The sequence below is a fragment of the Echinops telfairi genome, unplaced genomic scaffold (assembly GCF_000313985.2).
Source record: "Echinops telfairi isolate 266 unplaced genomic scaffold, ASM31398v2 ScPeMD7_2291;HRSCAF=2852, whole genome shotgun sequence".
Lineage (NCBI taxonomy): Eukaryota > Metazoa > Chordata > Mammalia > Afrosoricida > Tenrecidae > Echinops > Echinops telfairi.
Genome location: NW_022106189.1, coordinates 7,599,623 through 7,606,989, shown reverse-complemented (window position 1 = coordinate 7,606,989; position 7,367 = coordinate 7,599,623). Strand labels below are relative to the sequence as shown.

General features: G+C 40.9%; 1 pseudogene; it reads left to right on the top strand.

Annotated features, from left to right (window-relative positions):
• The window catches only part of LOC101647847, a 30,582-nt pseudogene extending 28,917 nt beyond the window's left edge, over positions 1-1,665 (top strand).
• The last annotated feature ends 5,702 nt before the right edge of the window (positions 1,666-7,367 follow it).

The following is a 7,367-nucleotide window of genomic DNA, read 5'->3' as shown; positions in this document are numbered from 1 at the left end:
TATCAAGGGCTCATGAGGGAGGGGTGAGCGGGGAGGGAGGGGAAAAATGAGGACCTAATGCTGGGGGCTTAAGTGGAGAGGAAATGTGGAGAGGAAATGTTTTGAGAATGATGAGGGCAAAGAATGTATGAAAGCGTTTTACACAATTGATGTATGTCTGGATTGTGATAAGAGTTGTATGAGCCCCTAATAAAATGATTAAAAAATAAAAAAACATGGGAAAAAAAGAAAATGACTGTCCATCATTTTCATACGGAATTGCAGATACCAAACAGAATTCAGGATTTCATTAAGAAGAGAGCTTAAACACTGAAAGCCTCCTATCAAAGGGCCCCATGCCAGCCAGGTGTTTGTATGCATAAAGTGATAGTGCCCTGTCACCACTGCTGGCTCATGAAGACAGGATCACAGAGCAGGATGAGCTCATTGCCAGCCTCCAAGAGGAAATGAGGTGTTGACGATGCAAGTCTAAGAAGTGGTGAAAGAGAATGAAGAATTGCACCAAGTGATAAATAGGAGTAGTCCAGTCCCCCACAGGGAATAGCAGCAGCTGCGGACTCAAGCAGAACTGCTTTTAGAGGAAAACAAGTGTGGATAGAACAGCTGGGAATTCAGCAGAAGAAAGTCCAGGATGCCAGCTCGGAGACTCTTCAGGAAGAAGTAGGAGAGTCAACTCCTTGGTATTTCATTTTGTGGTGTCCACATGTATATTCACTGCTTATGTTATTGGAAAGAGTCTTCAAACTAACAAAACAGCCCATGCTTCTGGTTACTAAATCCCAGAGCCAGGAAAAAGAGCTCACTGAAAACAAGGCACAATTTAAAATTCTGCACAAAAAATGCCAAGAACTAAAAACACACTTGGATGACAAAATTGCATTTGAAGTTCATACTTCAATTGTGAAAGAATTAAAATGCTAGTTGCAGGAGCAAGAAGAGAAAGGAAGTGCTGAGAGGGACGAGTTGGTGGAAAAGTTAACAGTCCTGCAAATACAGAAAAAGAGCCCACTTTTAGGAAGAACAATTTGACAGTTAAAACCAAAGCACTAGAAGCTGAACTTGAAATTACACAGAAAAGAAACAGAAGATCTCAGAAGAAAATGGATGTCCTCAGAAAGAAGGTGGAACAAGAATGAAATATCTGTTCACCAATCCTTGGCAAATCTTGTTCGACTGGCAGAGAATATCACTCAGGAACAGTACAAGCTCATGCATTTGGCTACATTTGTCTGAAAGTGAGAAACATGGCCTTTTCAACAATAATGAAAGGCAATACTCGCTGGGAAAATCTGAGTAAAAAGTCAAGGGCTCCAAGAAGCAGGCAGCACTAAAGGTAGGTGACATCAACCACTGTCTGCGCAGCAGCAGGAGGACTTTGTTAGCAAGACCGCTTAATACCTCCCGGAGATGAGGCACCTCCACTGGATACTTCGGACAAGCAGGAAGTCCTGGAGGACGCATCGCAGCAGAACAGCAATGGAAGGGGAGCTCGAGGTCGTGTGGGAGTCCACCTCCAATGAAAACCGGAGAATCCGAGAGCTTCTCCAGGCCACGCTGCAGAGAAAGGGCCTGAGGGACAGCAGCAGAGCCGGTGCGGCCCCCTGCCTTGATGGCGACACTCATGAGACGTGTTGGATGGCGACAGCTTCAGCTACCTTGACCTGAAATCTCCTCCAAAGCCCGGCCTGAGGCTGCAGGAGCCCTTGGGCTAGGCCTCTGCAGCCTCCCACAGGAACGGGGAGGGCAGCGCCTCCTGCCCACAGCGAGAGCAGGGGAAGCGCAGAATCCTGCCTCAGGCTGCAGTGCTTCAGCCTGTGTAGCTAAGAAGAAATACACTGGCACAAAAATTAAACAACAGCAACAACAACATGCATGAACACGAACTCTTCTTCTATTTCTATAGGTCTCTTTTTATTTCTTATAATAGTATTCTGTAGTTTTCTTTGCTCAACTGTTTTGTTTCTCTGGTTACGTTTATTCATAAGTATTACATCTTTTGTGTAGCTATTATAAATGATATTGTGTTCTTGATTTCTTTGTCACAGCTCTCTCTGTTACAGAAATCCAATAGACATATATTTATACAGCAATACACTGAGGTAGGGGATGGACTTTGGGCCTCTACTCATACCCTCCCTCAATATAAGAACACTTTGTTCTAACAAATCAGCAGTCTGAGATGTTCACCCTCTTGACACACTCGCTGAAGACAAATGGGTGCATAAGCAAATGTGGTGAAGAAGGCAGATCGTGCCCAGCTATTAAAAGATATAGCATCTGGGGTCTTAAAGGCTTGAAGTTACACAAGTCCCCATTCAGCAGAGAAGCAACTAGTCCATATGGAAGAAGCACACTGCCGGTGCAATCATGAGGAGCTATAGGGACCAGGTAATAGGCATCAGCAAACACATAACAAACAAACAAACAAAAACATTGTTGAGAATGAGAGGGGTTGGAGCAGAGATCCAAAGCCCATCTGTAGATAATGGAACAATCCCCCCACAGAGGGGCCACAGGGAAGGGATGAGTCAACCAGGGTGCAGTAAAGCATCGATGAAACACACTATATTCCTCTGGTTCCTTGAGGCTTCCTCACCCCCAATACCATGACTCCAGTGCTGCTTCTCAATTCAGACTAGACTGGAACATGCATACAGGTATAGCTAAAAGATGGGAGCTCACGACACACCGAATCCAGGAACAGGAGTGGGAATAGTGATACCAGAAGGGGAGGCGGAGGGAGGGAGAGAAAGAGAGAAAGGGGGTACTGATCGCAATGATCGACACATAACCATACACCCCTCTCCAGGGGGAAGAACAACAGAAAACAGCGGTCAGTGTGAGATATGAAATAATAACAATGTACAATCTATCATGGGTTATGAAGGTGGGGGGTGTGTTGGGAGGGGGAAAAAAAGAGGAGCTAATACCAAGGGCTCAATGGAAAGTAAATGTCTAGAAAAGAATGAAGGCAATATATGTACAAATTCACCTGATACGAGCGATGTATGGATTGTGACAAGAGTTGTAAGAGTCCCCAATAAAATGATCTTTTAATAATAATAATAAAAGAAATCCAGTAGAGTTTTATGTGTTAATCTTGTATCCTGCTGCATTCTCAGATTTCTTTTTATTGTTTCCAATAATTTTTTTTTTGTTGGGTCTTTGAGGTTTTCCATACACAAAATCGTCCTTTGATTTCTTTTTATTGCCTAGTGGTTCTGGCTAAAACTTCTTGAATAATGTTGAAACAAAGTGGTGGAAAGGGACATTCTTTTTTTTTTTTTTTACATTTTATTAGGGGCTCATACAACTGTTATCCCAATCCATACACACATCAGTTGTGTAAAGCGCATTTGTATATCGTTTCTCAAAACATTTTCTCTCCATTTATTTATTTTTTTTGTTTTTTATTTTTTTCATTTTTTTTTCATTTTCTCTCCATTTAAACCCCCGACATTAGGTCCTCATTTTCCCCCTCCCTCCCCGCTCCCCCCTCCCGCATGAGCCCTTGATAGTTTATAAATGGGTATTTTGTCATATCTTGCCCTGTCCGACGTCTCCCTTCATCCACTTTTTGGTTGTCTGTCCCCCAGGGAGGAGGTCACACACAGCTCCATGTAATCGGTTCCCTCTTTCCTACCCATTCTCCCTTTACCCTCCCTGTTTTGCCACTCACACTACTGGTCCTATAGGGCTCATCCGTCCTGGATTCCCTGTATTTTCAGTTCCTATCTGTACCAGTGTACCTCCTCTGGTCTAGCCAGTCTTGCAAGATAGGATTCGAGTCATGGTAGTGGGAGCGGGGAGGAAACCTTTAGGAACTAGAGGAAGGTTGTATTTCTCATCATTGTTACATCGCACCCTGACTGGCTCATCTCCTCCCCGAGACCCCTCTGCAAGGGGATCTCCAGTGGCCTACTAATGGGCTTTGGATCTCCACTCCGCACTCCCCCCATCATTCACTATGGTAAGATTTTTTGTTCTGATGATGCCTTACACCTGATCCCTTCAACACCTCGTGGTTGCTAGGCTGGTGTGCTTCTTGAAAGGGACATTCTTGCCTGGTTCATGTTCACGGGGGGAATGCTTTCAGTTTTCCCTGTTGATTGAAATGTTGGCTGTTGTTTTTCCACATATCACCCTTATTGTGTTGAGAAATTTCCCTCCTATTCCTATTTTGTTGAATGTTTATTATCAGAAATGGCTGTGGGATATTGTCAAATGCCTTTTTCAAATTGAATAAAATGCTCATATTTTTTTTGGTGTTTGTGTGGTAGATTACATTGATTGTTTTTGTAATGTTGAACCATCCTTGAATTTTGAGCATGAGTACCATTGATCATGGTGAATTATTTTATTTTGATATGGTGTTGGATTCTATTGGTCAGGATTTTGAAAATTTTTGTGCCCATTCATAAAGGATATTGGTCTGTGGTTTTCTATCTTTGTGGTGTATTTGCCTGGTTTTGGTACCAGGCTTATACTTGCTTCATAAAATGAGTTTGGGAGTTTGCTGACCTTTTCTATAGTCTGCAACAGTCTCTATAGAATTGATGCCAATTCTTTCCTGAATACTTTGTAGACTCTCCTGTGGAAACCACCAGGTCCTGAACTGTGGTAGTTGGATGGTTTTATGTCAACTGTCAATCAAGTGGTAGCTTGATGACACCTCCTTGGGGTGTGGCCTTTTTATATGAGAGTGAGGGACTCTGGGGGTTGCTTTTCTCTCTTCCTTTTCACCTTCCTCCTTGCTGGGTCTTCACTGGTACTCTATGTCTGCCACCAAGGGTACCCTCATGTGGTTCACCCAACTCTGGGAGCTGCTGGTGCCTTGCCATGTCCCTACTGACCCTGGATCTATGGGACTCTGAACCCACTGGTCTGTGATCTCGCTGATTCCTGCTTTATCTTTCTTGCATCGTTAGCCTACAGCTCCACGAGTCTGAAGAGGGTCTGGCTAACTTCAGACCTCTTGACTTGAGTGGGGCGTGGCTGGGCTGGATTCTTGGCGTATAAATACTTCCTGATATAAAGCTCTTTCTTATACACAGATGAGTGTCATTGGATTTGTTTTTCTGGACAATCCAGCCTAACATACGGACTTATTTTTTTTCAATTTTAAGGGAACATTTATTAAGCATTAAATTGACAAAGACAAGATAACTACAGAAACACGTCATCTGATGAGGGAGACAATTAACCTAAGGCCATAATGAGGTCTAAGAGTTTTCTGAAACACAGCTTAAAAAAGGACGTGGGAGGGCATATAAAGATGTTGTAAAAACATGATTGGTGCCAGATCAATACTCGTTACTGGTGGAGCTCCCAAAACTGGAAGGGGGACCAGGGGACATGAGTGGGACACATGCATTATGTTAGACAGAAGAGCTTACAATATTAGTTCAGGTGGCTTCCCCTAAGTCATGACTATGGTGATTTCCATCAAGGACACATCAAGGTAAGCCCCCAAGGGAAATTGCCTCTCGCTGGGCAGCTGGTGGTGATAGAAGCAAGTCACTTTCAAATGCACTCAGTTGAAAGCAAGATTATTCACATCCCTGTTGAATGGTCAGAGGGAACTCAATGGAGGCTAAATCCATGTGGGGATTCTACACATGGATTTGGGGTTTTCATTTTCATCCATAGCTTTCTACAAACTAGGTACTCAGAACGTAAGCTCTTAACACAATTCCCTCCTCTGATCATGGATTATTTTTATTATTAACAATCCTTGGGTCACATAGGCTGGTGTGCTCCTTCTGGGTGGATTTAGATCTCTGCCTGGATTTGTTTTTGTTGGAAGTTTTTTAATGACCTGATATTTTAAGTTTTTTATGACTCTGTTGAGACTTTTAAATGTCAGCCTGCATTAATTTGGATATATGGTGTGTTTCTAGGGATTTGTCATTTCATCTAGGTTTTCATATTTGTTGGAGTACATTCTTTTGTAATAATGTTATTTTAAAATTTCATTTAGTCCTGTTGTGATGCCACCCTTTTCATCTCTAATTCTTGGTACTTGCATCTTCTCTTTTCCTTCGTTAAATTTGTCATTGGTTTGACAATTTTGTTAATTCTTTCAAAGAAATAACTTCTTGCTGAAATTTTCTATTGTTTTTCTGCTTTCCAATTATTTATTTCTGCTGTAATCTTTATGATTTCTTTTATTCTGGTGGTTTAAGATGGATTTCGTTGCTCTTGTTCTAGATGTTGAATATGATGGGTTAAGGTGTTGATTAACCTTTTTTTAATTCAGCTGTCCATTGATTATTAAAGATTGTTCTTTAAAAACTACTTTTGTTGTGAGTGGGTTCTGTTTTCATTCCCATTTGTTTCAGGAATTTTCATCCCTTATGTCATCTCTTACCCAGTTATTTTTAAGTAGTGTGTTACTCACTTTCCATCCAGTTTATTTTTGGCCCCTAGAAAGTATTGATTTCTCATTTTATAGTGTGCGGTCTGAGAAAATGGAATGTAGAATCTCAATGTTTTCAAACTTAGTAAGGCTTGCTTTGCGACCTATCATGTGGTCTATTCTAGAGAATATTTCTTGTGTACTGGATAATAATGTACACTGTGTTGCTGTTGGGTGGCACACTCTGTATATGTATAGCAGTTTGTTAACTAATTGTGTTATTTAGTTCTCTGTGTCTTTATTGAGTTTTTTTCTGATGATTTATCTTCCCTCAAGATTAGTGTATCGAAGTCTCCTAGTATTATTTATGTATTGTCTTTTTCTCTCCAGCTCTGTACGAGTTTAATTCATGTACTATGAGGGTCTTTCATATTAGTTTATTATGGTCATGCCTACTTGTTCTATTATTTCTTTAGTTATTATATAGCTTCCTTTTTTTGTCTTTCATAATGGTTTTTGACTTGAAGTCTATTGTATCAAAGATTAATATTGCACAACTACTTTGTTGTTGTTGTTGTTGTGATTAGCCTGGTACATTTTTTCCTATACTTTGATTTTCAGTTTATTTTTGTCTTTATGTAGAACACGTGTTTCCTGTAGGTGGTATATTGCCAGTATATTGATGGGTCTTGTTTTCTTATCCATTCTGCTACTCTCTGTCTCTTGACTGCCTCATTTAATACATTAACATTCAGTGTCATTATTGATACGTGCAGGTTTGCTGCTGTCATTTTGCTGGGATTTGTGTGTATGACTGGTAGTTTTTCTTTGGTTTCTTTATTCTTCTTATAAATCTGTACTATTTTGAATGTGTCGATTTTTGGGTGGTGTTCTTACATTTGTCTGCTATGATTGATTCTCTGTCCAAAGTATCCCTTTTAGTATTTTGTAATACATGTCCTATTTTTAAAAATTTATTTAAATTCTCCTGGTCTGGAAATACTCATTT